The sequence below is a fragment of the Triticum dicoccoides genome, chromosome 2A, assembly GCF_002162155.2.
Source record: "Triticum dicoccoides isolate Atlit2015 ecotype Zavitan chromosome 2A, WEW_v2.0, whole genome shotgun sequence".
Classification (NCBI taxonomy): domain Eukaryota; kingdom Viridiplantae; phylum Streptophyta; class Magnoliopsida; order Poales; family Poaceae; genus Triticum; species Triticum dicoccoides.
The window spans coordinates 768,928,841-768,945,611 of NC_041382.1; the positions used below are offsets into that span (position 1 = coordinate 768,928,841).

At 43.7% G+C, this 16,771-nt stretch overlaps 2 pseudogenes; both read right to left on the reverse strand.

Moving 5' to 3' along the window:
* Positions 1-73: 73 nt before the first annotated feature.
* LOC119352417 lies at positions 74-7,314 on the reverse strand (annotated as a pseudogene).
* Positions 7,315-15,204: 7,890 nt separating this feature from the next.
* On the reverse strand, positions 15,205-16,571 carry LOC119352418 (annotated as a pseudogene).
* Positions 16,572-16,771: the final 200 nt, after the last annotated feature.

A 16,771-nucleotide genomic window follows, 5' to 3' on the forward strand; every position in this document is an offset into this window, starting at 1 on the left:
ATAACAGGATATATCTCTCAAAGAATCAGCCTTCTAGCATGCTTGCCATGGTAAACTACATGTCAAAGATGATTTAACTTGACATAGAGTCTATCATAGATTTGATGTCATTAGAGATATTCTTGGCATCTTCTGCAATACCGGCTAATCCTCTCCTCACTAACCCAGCACAATAAAGCCCATTTTTACCTTTCCAATGATTCGGATATTTTTGGATGGGCAGTTTGTTGCCATTTAACATGCTCTCACCATCCTGGATTAAAAAAACATAGAGCTTGTTAGCAGATTTAATAATGGCTACACCAAGAAAACAAACTCAGACATGTTCAAAGACGAGCTATATTAACTTGAGCCATATATTTGTCGTGCTTTTGTATCCAGTTGCAAACACAATCACGTCAAATGAGATTCTTTTACTGCATTGAAATTTAACTATGTTGCCCTTCATCTTACTAATGCTCCCTTGAACCTATATGAGATAAAAATACATTGATAACTTGGCATATCAAATCAACATATGTTATAAAGTTATGTCATGTCAAGGATATACTTACTTTGATGATGCCTTTTTTGATCAATCCAATAGTCCCAACATCAATCACTGTAGATCGGCCTGTTTCTGCTTTGAGGGTCATTGGACCCATTTTTGGCCTTGTGATGCCATGTCGTGACAGGTCTCCAAATATTAAATACACTGCCATCACAAGGAGTTCATCCACTAGATTCGATGGAAGATGGTGAGCAAGTGTCATCCCCAAATGAATTAATTCCTTTGTCATTACATGAATCTACAACCACAAAACATGTCACACCTCTTTTGATGTATGCATGATAAATAAAATTGCAGAGAATTTCTTCTTTCAAGAATTAAATTTTTTTCATGTGGTTCCTCTAGTCTTTTAGTTGTTTATGTGTGATATAAAACAGACCATCTCTTTTTCTATGTGAGATACTTCCTATTAGTAATAACACTTAAAATTGCATCTCTTCTATTAGTAACTATACTAAGAATTTGCGTTCATGCACCCAATGAACATATATAGTGCATGTACATACCGGGCTTCGTATAACAATCGATGTGTTGGCACCATGGCTCGCAAGGTCATAAGCAATTTCCATCCTGGAGTTGCCGGATCCAACGACCAACACATTCCTGCCAGAGTAGCTCTTGCCTGACCTTTAGCTTGAGGAGTGGATGACATCACCTGGAAAGTTTTCTTGTCCAGGGATCATTGGAATATTCTCTGCACTATTCTCACCACTTGCCACAACAAGAAACGTTGTTGTGAACTTGACTGTGGTGCACTTTGACATGTCCTTTGCCTCAATGGACCAACATTTTTCATCACTGTCATATGTGGATGACTCCACGCTGGTGAGATACTTCGGTTGAATGTTGAAATGCTCAACATAATTATCCAAGTACTTCACAAACAAGTTTTTTGTTATGTATGTTGGTGCATCTACAGGGTATGACCTGTGTGGCAATTCACAAAACTCCATTGCAAGATGCAGCTTGAGGCGATCATATGCACGGTTGCGCTAGAGTGACATGCTACAGCTCTCATGCTCGACGATGGCATAAGTAATCGAGAATTGACAAAGGCATGCTTGACGGTGTCCTGGACTAGGGGGTACTCACCACGTCGTCTCCTGACAAGCTGGATCGGAGCGAGGACCCCCATGGCGGTTCACTATTGGGCCAGTTCGGACAGCCCATGCCGCATACAAGGAGGATTCTACAAGACTTGGCACCCAAGACAAGGACTCCTCTAAACCCTAGGCCTGCGGTGCATATATAAACCGAGGCCAGGCTAGTCAGTAGACAATCTCATATTCATTACTACAATCTCGTGGTAGATACATATACTCTATACTACACCCATATGAATACAATCAAAAGCAGCATGTAGGGTATTATCTCATCAAGAGAGCCCGAAGCTGGGTAAAACCCCGTGTCCATGTTACAATCTCTCCCAGATGCCTAGATTAGGACCCCTACTACGAGATACGCCGGATATTGAACCGACATTTGTGCTTTCATTGAGAGCATATTGGTGGTCGCCGCGGGGCGATGGGAATTCGGATCGTCTCCGGCACGATCTACGCATCGGAGCCGAGCTCTATGGTTGATGTCGGCATCTTTTGTCGCCGGCTCGACTAGCCACCTTGTCTTAACCAAGGACTGTGCCCTACCTCCGATCATCATGTTCGGAACAGGGCCTTCGTCAACATCAACTCTGATCTCTATCATGATCATGAAAGAATCATCCATGGAGCTCAGGGGCTCAATGTCAACATTGCCCTCGGGCGACCGTGCTGTTTTTTCCGAACAACAAACTTGTATCCACTGCCACCACCTCCTCGAGCATTGCTTTGACGATTCCTTCAGTGGAATTGTGCGGAATTAAGTGTACAACAACCATGCCAAATTTCGTCGAGTTCTGATGGTGGAATCTCTGGCAATCTACGATATACCGGAGCCCTGTCAAATCTGGACTGGAATCTTGACAAGTTTAGGGCGTGGTCTCCAGAGCCCAGCTTGGAGGTCCTTTGGAAGATCCGGCCATTCATCTGCTGCGGAATTCCCATATCTACCACCCCTCCAAATTTCAGCTCGATCCGATGGCTCAAACTCTGGGAACCTTCCGATGAGTGAACCAATTTTCGGATCTGTTTTTTGCACGAATACGATTCCGGCCCGAGTTCATGTTTCTTCATGAACGGAATATTGGACAACCCTTTTGAAGGAATTTTTTCTAGGGTATTGTGCGTTGTTTTTAAACACGTAGCCATAAAATTTTAAGCCTCCTCCAAGGTAATCTTCACCATCACGCTGGTGTCAAACCAGTCCGGCAATGTTGCTCCACGGCTGCCGACCTGCGCTAGACACGTCGCCGCTTTGTTGAGCCGAGCTCAACTTCTTCAATCATCATCTCGGCAAGCCGAACAAGAGTTTGGCATCGCAAATTGTAAATCATCCCCAACATCGCTACCCCACGGATTACACGGAGCGGGCACAACGGCATCGCCGCACGGTCACTTCATCAGGGCGGCATTGACCACGTCACAAGTCACGACTTGCGTCAGCATGGCAACACTGTTGCTTCTTCAAGCCGATGTCCATCACGCCAACCTGCTTCAACACCTCGGCTGACATGGCAGCTGCAACATATCCTCACCGACCTGCTCCGTCACCTCGGTTGGACCGGGGACTTGGCTACTTCTTCATCAACATACTCCGGTGACTTCGGCGTCACCAGCCGACCAGCTTCGTCACGTTAGCTGGACCGAGGGCTTTGTCTCGGCAAGCCAACCTTTGCCAGCATCGCCATGCTGTCGCTTTATCGCATCAGCCAATGGGTGTGCGGATCGAGTCCCAATTTTGGGAGTCACCTTTCTTCGGATTGCTGCAACAAATACACTAGGTGTTATTTATCCTAGTAATTTTGGTTGTTTGGGTTTATTTTTTCCAAGGAACTATTACTCTGGTTTGTTCCATCATCTGTACGCGGATCTATCAAATGGTGGCCGCATTAACGAAGGTCACATGGTGGTTCGGTAATGGACCTCGACTACGTCACGTGATCTCTTCGGCAAGCCGACGCCATCGTCCCAATCGGTGTAAATCGGCTCGCGTGATCATCTTGTTGGTCATGTTGCCATACCGACGTGTTCGGTTGCCTCGGGGACTTCAGCATCATTGAGAGAGCTCTACCTCATTGAGTGTTCGGCACACAGGCCATATATCTTTTATTACTTTGCACAAATTATTAATTATGCAACATTTTTTAATTTTATTATTATTCCTATTATCTCCGGCTTGCACTATTTTCTGTGCATAGATAAAGGATCCGGATCGGGCAGTGCTATCACCTCTGTGTATCGACGTACCACGTCACCTCGGCTGGACCGAGGGCTTCGTCATCACTTCATTAACCCACGCCGAGGACTTCGGCGTCACACTGCGGGCCTGCATTGGTCGTTCTATGTCTCCACTTCAAAGTGCCGAGCTCTTCGCTCCGCCACCTCGGGACCGGCTTGGGGGCTGGGACCTTTGTAACACCCTCGATGCGGCTATATCTCCCACGTGTCGAAGCACGACTTAGAGGCATAACCGCATTGAAAGCAATGTCGCAAGTGAGGTAATCTTCACACAACCCATGTAATACATAAGGGAAAAAGATACATAGTTGGCTTACAATCGCCACTTCACACAATTACGTGAATAAAGCATTACATCATCCAGATACAATCAAGGCCCGACTACGGAACCAAAATAGAACAAGACTACCCCAAATGCTACACAGATCCCCGATCGACCCCAACTGGGCTCCACTACTAATTAACTAGAACGAAACAACATAAAGGACAAGATCTGCAACGAGCTCCTCCTTGAGCTCGGTTGCGTCACCTGCACGGTATCATCGGCACCTGCAAACTGGTTTTGGAAGTATCTGTGAGTCACGGGGACTCAGCAATCTCACACCCTCGCGATCAAGACTATTTAAGCTTATGGGTAAGGTAAAAGGTATGAGGTGGAGCTGCAGCAAGCGACTAGCATATATGGTGGCTAACATATTCGCAACAGAGAGCGAGAAGAGAAGGCAAAAGCACAGTCGAACAACTATGATCAACAAGTGATCCTAGAACAAACCTACGTCAAAAATTACTCCAACATCGTGTTCACTTCCCGGACTCCGCCAAGAAGAGACCATCACGGTTACACACGCGGTTGGTGCATTTTAATTAAGACAAACTTCAGGTTTTCTACAACCGGGCATTAACAAATTCCCATCTGCCCATAACTGTGGGCACGGCTTTCGAAAGTTCAAAACCCTGCAGGGGTGTCCCAACTTAGCCCATCACAAGCTCTCACGGTCAACGAAGGATATTCCTTCTCCCAAGACAACCCGATCAGACTCTGAATCCCGGTTACAAGACATTTCGACAATGGTAAAACAAGACCAGCAAAGCCACCCAGATGTGCCAACAAATCCCGATAGGAGCTGCACATATCTCGTTCTTAGGGCACACCAGATGAGCCAGACGTCGGGTGGGCCAGCCCAGAGTTGCCCCTGGTAGCTCCGGACATCGCTCAGTTTGGACCAACACTTAGAGAAGCACTGGCCCGGGGGGGTTAAAATAAAGATGACCCTTGGGCTGGCCTAACCTAAGGGAAAAAGGCTAGGTGGCAAATGGTAAAACCAATGTTGGGCCTTGCTGGAGGAGTTTTATTCAAGGCGAACTGTGAAGGGGTTCCCATTATAACCCAACCGTGTAAGGAACGCAAAATCCGGGAACATAACACTGATATGACGGAAACTAGGGCGGCAAGAGTGGAACAAAACACCAGGCATAAGGCCGAGCCTTCCATCCTTTACCAAGTATATAGATGCATTAATTAAATAAGAGATATTGTGATATCCCAACAAAATAACCATGTTCCAAACATGGAACAAGCTCCAATCTTCACCTGCAACTAACAATGCTATAAGAGGGACTGAGCAAAGTGGTAACATAGCCAAACAACGGTTTGCTAGAACGACGTGGGTTAGAGGCTTGGCTTAACAATATGGGAGGCATGATAAGCAAGTGGTAGGTATCGCAGCATAGGCATAGCAAAAGAGCGAGCATCTAGCAAGCAAAGATAGATGTGATTTCGAGGGTACGGTCATCTTGCCTGAATTCCCGCAAGGAAGAAGAACGAGTCCATGAAGAAGACAAACGGATGTAGTCGAACGGTTCCTCACAACACGACGTTATCGGAACCAACCCGAAGAAGCAACACCGGAAAGGAGCAAACAACATAGTAAACAACCAACACATGAACCTGGCCTCCTTAACATGATATGCGGGATGCGGTATGCGGTGCATATGCATGATTTGGAAAGGAATGTTTGAACCTGGCCTCAACTTGGAAAACCAAGAGTGCCACTAGAAAGGTGAGTTGATTTTGGTCGAAATCGATATAAAGATCACCGGAATCGGATGCACGGTTTGGAAATGACAAGCAAAACAAATATGGCACCAGTCTGCGATAATCAGCAAGAAGTCATCTAAATGCATCAAGAGAAATATGCTACAGCACTCAAACATGGCAACAAAATACATGGCAGGGATCCACTCAAGATGCGTGACAAAAGATGAACACTAAGCTACGGCTAATTCACTCAATAGCAAGCTCAAACTAGCATGGCAAAAGTGCAAAAGATAACAGGTTTCACACTTAGTGAAATTAACAGCATGTCAGGGATTATCATCAGGAAGCAATATTTAGAGCATGATAACAACATGCTACAGGAACATATCATGGCAAAGCAAGGCATGGCATGAAGCTACTCAAAGCATGTAGCAAAAGTCCCTTAGTGACCATAAGCCAAAAGGGATCAGAAAATACAATGGCAACCATGTGAACATAGCAAAAACATAAACAGATTCAGACTTAGTGAAAAACTGGAGCATGGCAAAACAGTTAACGAGTAGGCATGTTTATGAGCTCGATGCACTCACTACGAGGCATTGCATGACAAACTAAGCATACACCCAGCAAATAGACATGGCACAGAAGCTAGACATGGCAAGAACAACAACATAGCATGCACGGATCAACATCAACAAGCTCGGCAGAATCGCTAAACATGTTAACAATCTGCCAGGAACATTTTATAGCAAATAAAGTCGAAATTCATATTTGTAAATTTTCACAACAACTAGACCACATATCACATGGGAAACTTATTTTCTTTTATTTTTTTGACATTTCCATCATTTTTTTTATTTTTTTTTTAAAAACTGAAAAGGCGGTCCACGGGGGGGTGCATTCGGTGGAAGTGGTGGCCAAGTTACTAATGGCGCATCGTGGCATGGTGCGCCATTACTAGTTCAACTAGTAAACTAGTAATGGCGCACCACTCCCACGGTGCGCCATTGGTAGTTTTGGAAAAAATTTAAAAAAAAATTTACTAATGGCGCACCGTGGATGTGGTGCGCCATTAGTATTTGGACACTAATGGCACACCAACACATGGTGCGCCATTAGTATATAGTAATGGCGCACCACATGTCTGGTGCACCATTAGTGTCAATTCCATCTATAGCCCTTTTCCTAGTAGTGTATGACACATGTGGCAACTCACAGAACTCCTTTGCGAGATGCAGCTTGAGGCGATCATACACGTGGTTGCGCCAGAGTGACGCGCTATAGCTCTCGCGCTCGACGATGGCATAAGGAATTGAGAATTGGCTGAGGCATGCTGTCATTGCGAGGCCTGCTGGCCCAGCACCAACAATCAACACTGTAACACCCTCCATTTCAAAGAGAAGACTTAACAAAGTTGTGGGATAAGCTCGCTGGTAGTCCAGTGTTTGTGTGTTTGCTCGATGAAGTTTGGATGACATGCTCGTGTATGGGGGCATATATATATTGGTATCCTTCATGGGCCAATCTGTTTTATGGATAGAGGGATGAAAAAGGTAAATATTTATTGAGGCCTAATCCTAGTGTGTAGGAGTATTTCCATCTAAAAATGGAGCCGTTGTTGGTTGTGAAAGCGTGTACTGATACAAAATAGGTAGGAAACACACCGTTGATCGATTGTTGGTATTGGAAACTTATCGACCATCTTTTTTATGTGTAGATTAAAGGTTCTTCATGTTTCTTTCCTTTCGCATCATCACCAATGACAATTACTACTCTAATAATATTCAAGTGTTTCTTCCTCTTTGTATACAATATAGGATATGATAAGGATAAGTCTGATTTCCAAACACACATTTATAGGCAAAGTCCTATTTCATTTTCTCTAGTTAATATAATGTGGATGACAAAAGGAAACAATCATCTCAGAAGGATTTGTTACCAACCATGTTAACCGGTTTTGTCGGCTAGTTTTGCCTCCGTTTCAGTTGTATGACGGTCAGTTTTGGTTTTGACGACCATTGCCATAACTTTGGTGTCAACACGACGAGCCGTTCGATGTTGTGAACAAAAAAAATTAGAACTTTAGTTCAAATATTTGAAACCAGTTTTTTTAATATAAATTCATTTCTATACTGAACACTCGTTTAATGTGAGGCCATATTTCAACTTTGGTACATGCATATTGTCCTATGCCTGAACATCAAATTGAACGCTCGTTGTATTTTTAACTCTACACACCAGAGTGTGAATATATTTTGTTAAAAAGATAATAAACCAATTTACTAGAAATCGAAATTTTCAATCCTGTCTCGATGCGGTTTTGCAAACTTGTCTGGTTCCAAACTGACTGACACAGATTAATCACAATTGTACGCAACTTCCATGCAAAACTGAACTAGAGAAGTGGAGCACGTACAGTTCATCGGATTTTGATTTTCCTAACAGAATAATCCACTAACTTCTGTGACTTACATTTAGCATGGCGCAAACTGCAGACTGAACCTATCAAACATATGATTATATTCGATTTACGACCGTCGAGTCCAAATAATTTCAACACCTACCAGACTACCACTCTGCCTCCTGCAGTTGGATTTTCTAAAGACTTGTCTGCTGGGTAGGTGGATTCAGGCCATCCTCACAAGAAGGAGCGTGTGGTAAAGACTAGTAGCATCTTCTCTTCTTTCCATATGGACACTTCCCTTGGATCATTTTTGCCGGCGGAGGAACTCCCACATTTCTTGGTGGAACTCCCCACTCACTATCAACCGCATCTTCTTCGCGTCCTCCCGCAACAAGTACCCGTTATCCCTTGTGTGGTCACAACATTGGTCAAACATGTCCTGCGCAAATAAGCGGCACCCAGATGTAAGTATAGTGGTAATCAGACTACTAGAGTACAGGTTTTGAAATGTGTCCAAGCACCGTCCATCCGCAAGGAGGTGGTAGGGTTTGATGGGTGAAGGGTTTATTAATCCAACAGTCCCAACTCAATCATCGTGGGTCAGTCGGTTTATAACTTGAGGGTCATTCGACCATTTTTGGTTTTGGGCCTTGTGACGCCATATACCTCGATCGATCTCGAAATATGACATTCGCCGCCATCACAAAGAGGTCACCCACTAGATTTAGTGAAAGAAAGTGAGCAAGTGTCATCCCAACTAAATTAATTCTCTTGTCATCACATGAATCTGCAACCAAAAGACATGTCACGCCTCTTTGAAACATGCCTGATAGAATAAAATTTCATAGAATTTCTTCTTTCAATTGTTATTTTTTTGTCATGTAGTTCCTCTAGTTGTTTTGTTGTTTGTGCGTGATATAAAACAGTACATCTCTTATATATGTGAAATACTTTCTATTAGTAATAATACTGAAAAAAATGCATCTCTTCTAGTGGTAACTATACTAAAAAATTGTGTTCATGTACCTAATGAAAATATATAGTGCATGTAGCACATATCAGGCTCCGTATGATAATCAAAGTATTGGCACCATGGTCGCAAGGTCATAAGCAATTTATATCCAAGACTAGACGGATGTATACCTTGGATCTCGGCCGATGGAAAACTTACTGCATACTGCAAACCCTGGGTGCTTCGGGCACAACAAACTGTGTCCACAACATATAAGAATACCAGCATCATGTAACTACAAATACACGTTCTAAATAGTGGTTTTCCGTCATATGGTGTTCTAAGTTTTAGTTTTGAGTTTCTAAATCAGTTCACAAATATTTTTAATGATTAATTAGTATGTCAGCTAGCCCATGTAGTTGCACAGGTTGATAATTTGTGCCATTCCAAGACTGGATAGTACGTGGAGGATCTCCTCCTGCTGCTTCTTGATGGCCTCGCGAAGGATCTTGGCGCCGATGGAGGAGGGCACGAACTCCTCCTCCTCGACCTGGTGGCGCTTGGCGGCGCCGGAGTGACAGCGCTTCCCGGCGTCGGCCACCGCGTCGGCGTCGGTGCTGAGCGGTAGGCGGCTGCCCTTGGGCTGCTTCTTGGAGGACTTATGCTTCTTGCCGGTCATGGCCGCTGGCTCGGGCCTCGGTGGTGGTCTGCCGGGTAGGAGGCGGGGCGGCGGGGGACGGAGGTGGGGAGGGAGACGGCGGCGCAATGTAGTAAAACCCTAGAGGAGGAAGGAGGATGGCGGATTGACGGGTTTTGTTTCTGTGGACCTGTGGAGGCCTCGCTCGTCATTGCTGGGCCTGCTTGCTTCTTCTCCTTGCTTAAGGGGCCGGCCCATCATGCCATACTCAGGAGGCTGGCCGAACAATGCCTCAGATTATTATTTTTGAATGATTTGAAGATTGCACGAACAATGCATCAGTTAAATGTGCTATTTTTGAAAAGGAAAACAGAATACAGAGGTACACTCCACCAACCCACGAGCGTGTTAAGATCATCTTTCAGTTACTGGTTATAGTTGCTTTTACCTAATTCAAGTTCGGCATCAGCAATCTTTGCCATCCGAGTATATTTTGTCTTGGAAGTCAGTAAATTTCAATGAGTCATCAGTTGATAAAAGCGATAGACAAAACTTGGAGAAGCTCATCCACTATATATGCTTTATTCCGTTAGTTCACATTGTAAAAAAAGTACTTAGAATTTCTTATTGTTCTGATTCAAATGATGTTCTATATTTCCCATTGACACTTTTATAAATCCAATGTCGGTGTTTCTCGAAAAAGAAAACAAATGATTGCTTGTTATGCCTTCCAATATAATGAACATTCAATATATATGCAAGTAGCCGCCTTCTTCGTCGTGTAAGTGCCTTATTTTTGAAACATATAATTGCGCATTTGAGTCAGATCTATATTATCTAGGGAGATGACTAGGATCTCTCTAGAAGTGCCAACTAGAAAACAAACCAACATTATGAGAGAAAAGGTCTACTTATTATTTTCAACTATAAAAAATATGACTAATAAGGCAGATTCCTTCAAATATTCCAAATACGCTTATTATGATTTTTTTATTAATCCAACAGCCCCAATATCAATCACTATGGATCGGTAGGTTTCTAACTTGAGGGTCGTTGTGATCCATTTTTGGTTTTGGGCCTTGTGATGACATACCTCGATAGGTCTCCAAATATGAAATTTGTTGCCATCACAAAGAGGTTATTCACTAGATTTAGTGAAAGATGGTGAGCAAGTGTCATCCCAACTGAATAAATTCTATTGTCATTACATGAATCTGCAACCAAAAGACATGTCACACCTCTTCTGAAGCATGCATGATAAAACAAAATTTCGTAGAATTTCTTCTTTCAAAAGTTACTTTTTGTCATGTAGTTCCTCTAGTCGTTTGTTTGTTTGTGTGTCATATCAAACAGTCCATCTCTTATATATGTGATAATTTTCTATTAGTAATAATACTAAAGAAATGGATCTCTTCTTGTGGTAACTATACTAAAAAATTGTGTTCATGTACCCTGTGAAAATACATAGTGCATGTAGTACATATCAGCCTTCGTATAACAATCGAAGTATTGGCACCATGGTCGCAAGGTAATAAGCAATTTATATCCAAGACTATGCGGATGGATACCTTGGATCTCAGCCGATGGAAAACTTACTGCATACTGTAAACCCTGCGCTTCGGGCACAACAAACTGTGTCCACAACAGTTAAGGATACGTATATCACGTAAACACAAATACACATTCTAAATAGTAATTTTCCGTCATATGGTGTTCTAAGTTTTAGTTTTAAGTTTCTAAATATGTTCATAAATATTTTTAATAATTTATAGTACGTCAGCTACCCATGCAGATGCACGGGATAATAACTAGTGCAATTCTAAGACTGAATAGCACTACAGTACCGGCGATGGATGTAGTGAACTATGCATTTATTTTAGGCTGATGTGATTACTACCTCCTATAATTTTATGTTGATGGGGTAAACACGCCACAAGAGATTTTGGTATAGATAATAGAGTATTGAGCGCATGCTGTTTGCACATATAATTTCAAGTAAATCTATATCTATATTTACTATTAAAACAAGGTGATATTTTTAGTTTCGTTCCGCTTAAAGATGATTTTATAAAGATGAGGTGGTACTAATTCGGGGACCTATATATCTATCTTATTCCGGGACGGGGATTACCAAGCGTACGCGCCTGGGCTTGAGCGAGGTGCACGGACCGAGCTGGGCCAGATATGAACCTTACTTTTTTATTCATCGATTCGGGAGCGCAAAAAAAGCCAATTGTCCGGGAGTTCAAACCCATGGTTTCCCTTATTATATGTCTTATAAAGGCTAGCTAAATGCACAATTAAATAGTCTCACGTCGCCTCTTTTCATCAAAGATCATCAATTTATATATGGACCACCCGAACGAGAAAACAAGCTGTCTGAGGAATAAACAAACGAGGTAAGATGTGGGTCTATGTGGTATCTGGCTGCCCAATGAAAAAAGAAAGAAAGAAGAGATCTCAAAAAAGATAAGTAGGAACGTGCTCGACCAAGGCAGATGTCAAAAAAGATGAGTAGGAATGTGCTCGACCAGGGCTCGACGGAGCAGAACTTGGCTGGATATGCTTGAATCGGCGCTAGGGAAGTGAAGAGGAGGGAAGGAGGGAGACAAGCTTGAGCTTGTACTCGGCCATGGCCAGCACCCACGGGAGGTCGCCTGTCATTGCCCGGGCCCCAAGGCTCTGAGGACCGGCGAGTCAAGCGAAAACCACGCCCATGTTGGCAAGGTTTTTTTTTTATCAAATACGCACGAGTGTGCGTATCATTCATTAAAGAAGAAAGCGAAAAGACTCCCGAGTCCACGATTACATTGCAAATTTACATGCTGGGGTTATCCGACACCACCACCACCAGACACACGAGTCACTACTCTCGATCCGGCCCACCGAACTCTACCTCAAAACCTACAACGTCTTCTTTCATAATATAGCTAGCCAAATAGGCCGGGCCTGGCATGCCGACCCGCAAGCACGCTGGCACGGCACGTGATGGGCCAGGCCCGGCACGCTCTAATCGGGCTGTGCCAGGCACGCGGCCCGCCTTGGGCCATGCCTGGGCCTAAAGGCTGGGCACGCGGGCCGGCATGGCACGGCCCGTTTATCTTTTTTTATTTTTTATTTAGATTTATATATATATATATATAACACATAAAAACAGCCTAGCAGGCCAAAATCAGCCCAAGAAACAACCTAGCAGGTCATCAGGCTAGTGGGCCAGCGTGCTTGGCGTGCCATCGGGCCAGCCCGTTTGGCTCATGGGCCGTGCTTGGGCCGGAGGAGGCAGAACGCGGGCCGGCACGGCACGGCCCGACTAATAATCATGCCATGGCGGGCCGGGCCGTGCCAGGCACGATTAAGATGGGCCGTGCCGTGCCGGGCCGGGCCGGCCCGTTTGGCCAGCTATGTTTCATAAGGCCAGCCCTTGCCGAGAGAGCACCCTCTTAATCCTAAGCAAAACCGCAGCGAGAGACAGGATAGCCCCGTTGAACGGCGGCAAGGTGGAGGAGAGGTGGCCGCGGCAGCTATGCTCGGGAGGGCAGAGAGGCCAGACAGAGTTGTTGGAGGCTGGGGCCGGCCGGTTCCGGCGAGGAAGGGCGCGGGCTGGCGCATGACGGAGTGGCGCTGTGTGAGGTGGTCCGGCAAGGGAGTTTGCCGGCGACGCTGTGCACAGGGGTGCAGCCGCCGCGGTGGTGCCCATCTGCGCCACTCCAACAGGAGCAGTGCGCGGTTGCTGATGGAGGTCTCGCCACCTCGGTGTACCGCCGACAGACGAGTATGGCCGACCACCCAGCTGCTCCCTCCAGCCCGCCGCCCATCGGGCCAGATTCAGCAACACTCGGCTTTGACGAAAGCGCTGGCTGCTGGTAGTGGATCCATGTGAATATTTGGCCGGTCAGCTATCGTGAAGAGATAAGGTTGACTACCTCGAAGAGACAAATCAATATGGTCCACGTGCTTGAGCTAAAAACATGACAGAACACCGATGAAATTCATATATATGTGTATTTATTTTATAGTTAATAAAAACGTCTCAAACTAATATACCTTTACTTTTAGGAACACGGATGAGATGAAAAAAAATGCATACTAAAAGGATGGACTGATTGGCAACTCATGCCCCATATACTACCTGTGTAATAAAATATAAAACGCCTTTTTAATCTAAATCTAGACCAAAAAATCAATTTATATAAGGTCTAAATTGCAAAAGAAATGTTTGTATAAGTGTATCGGCCACTAATCCTAATATATTCGCACATTTAAAATAAGTGTATATAAGATCTACCATCTACTATTTGCTTGCGAAATATGACACGTAATTTTTTATCAGCTTATATTTATATGGGTTCATGAAAGGAGAGTAAATACCCCCATGATGCATTGATGCTACTCTAAATTTTTGCTGCATTTGTACAAGATTGGTCGACCGTTGAGATGATAATATATTTTTTCCACATCTTCACCCTGCTCGATGTTCGTTCTAGCAGAAGAAAGATGTGTGGGTTGGTTGCGGCGGTAGCAGCAGATGGGCGGGCGTTACGCCATCATCATATGGAGGACATATATAAGATATGTGTAGTGCATGACATGCCGCCACGTCTTCATTGGTGATCCAGTTGTCGCTTGTCACCGATGCACTCCTTTGCAACACCAGTTGAAAGCTCGCGCCGCACGAAGAAAGATCTTGAGGCATTATTATCATGTTAGGGTGTGTGATATATATCTCCCATTTCAAGGCACAAGTCTTTTTGCCAACCTACAAATAAAGCAAGGTTTGTTTCTCCAATTTTTTGATGCATTGGCCCATATTATTATTTTTTATTTGTATTTTGAGATTTTTTACTATTTGAGATGGTACTGATTTTTTTTGCGCACGCTCCTCCTTATATCTATACAAAAATAATTGTCATAGGTAACGCACAGATTCTTTTTGCTATGTCTCACCATATTGGAATATTCATGAGTGGATGACGAAGAGGAAACACGGACGGGTAGCTAAAAGCGTGCGCAATTTTTTTCCCCGTTGCAACGAACAGGCATGTTTGCTAGTAAAATATAATACACAGTTGTAGGTTCAACCAAAATTAGAAATCTCTCCGCGTAATAAGAGTACAAAGCCCTTGATTATAGTATAATAGTACATCTCTCTCCGGGGCACATATGAACCTTAAAATAAACATAAATTTACTTGTCTAAAAGCTAGATACAAAGGTGACACAATGGATATATTTCTCAAAGAATCAACCTTCTACCATGCTTGCCATGGTAAACTACATGTAAAAAATGATTTAACTTGACATAGAGTCCATCACAGATTTGATGTCATTAGCGATATTCTTGGCATCTGTTGCAATACCAGCTAATCCTATGGATGGGCAGTCTGTTGCCATTTTCACCTTTCCAATGATTCGGATATTTTTGGATGGGCAGTCTGTTGCCATTTAACATGCTCTCACCATTCTGGATTAAAAAGACATAGACCTTGTTTGCAGATTTAATAATGGTTACACCAAGAAAACAAACTCAGGCATGTTCAAACACAAGCTATATTACCTTGAGCCACATATGTGTCGTGCTTTTGTATCCAGTTGCAAACACAATTGCATCAAATGACATTCTTTTACTGCATTGGAATTTAACTATGTTGCCCTTGATCTTACTAATGCTCCCTTGAACCTTTAGGAGATAAAAATACATTGATAACTTGGCATATCAAATCAACATATGTTATAAATTTATGTCATGTCAAGGATATACTTACTTTGATGATGCCTTTTTTGATCAATCCAACAGTACCAACATCAATTACTGCAGATCGGCCTATTTCTGATTTGAGGGTCATTGGACCCATTTTTGGCCTTGTGATGCCATGCTGTGACAGGTCTCCAAATATTAAATACGCGGCCATCACAAGGAGTTTATCCACTAGATTCAATGGAAGATGGTGAGCAAGTGTCATCCCCAAACGAATTAATTCCTTTGTCATTACATGAATATGCAACCACAAAACATGTCACACCTCTTTTGAAGTATGCATGATAAAAAAAATTCATAAAGTTTCTTCTTTCAAGAAATAAATTTTTGTCATGTGGTTCCTCTATTCTTTGAGTTGTTTGTGTGTGATATAAAACAGTCCATCTCTTTTTCTATGTGAAATACTTCCTATTAGTAATAACACTGAAAATTGCATCTCTTCTATTAATAACCATACTAAGAATTTGCGTTCATGCACCCTATGAAAATATATAGTGCATGTACGTACCGGGCTTCGTATAACAATCGATGTGTTGGCACCATGGGTCGCAAGGTCATAAGAAATTTCCATCCCGGAGTTGCCTGATCCAATGACCAATACATGCTTGCCAGAGTAGCTCTTGCCTGACTTGTAGCTTGAGGAGTGGATAACATCACCTGGAAAGTTTTCCAGTCCAGGGAACATTGGAATATTCTCTGCACTATTCTCACCACTCGCCACAACAAGAAACTTCGCCGTGAACTTGACTGTGGTGCACTTTGACATGTCCTTTGCCACAATGGACCAACATTTTTCATCATTGTCATATGTGGATGACTCCACGTTGGTGAGATACTTTGGTTGAATGTTGAAACGCTCAACATAGTCATCCAAGTACTTCACAAACAAGGTTTTTGGTATGTATGTTCACTAGTAGAAAAGAGGGCTTTGGTTCAGGCCGGGTCAGCCCATTAGTCTCGGTTCAGTCCAGAACCGGGACCCATGGGGGCATTGGTCCCGGTTCGTGAGGCCAGGGGCCTGCCGGGCCTCGTGGGGGCATTGGTCCCGGTTCGTCATGCCCCTTTGGTCCCGGTTGGTGGGACGAACCGGGACCAATGGGC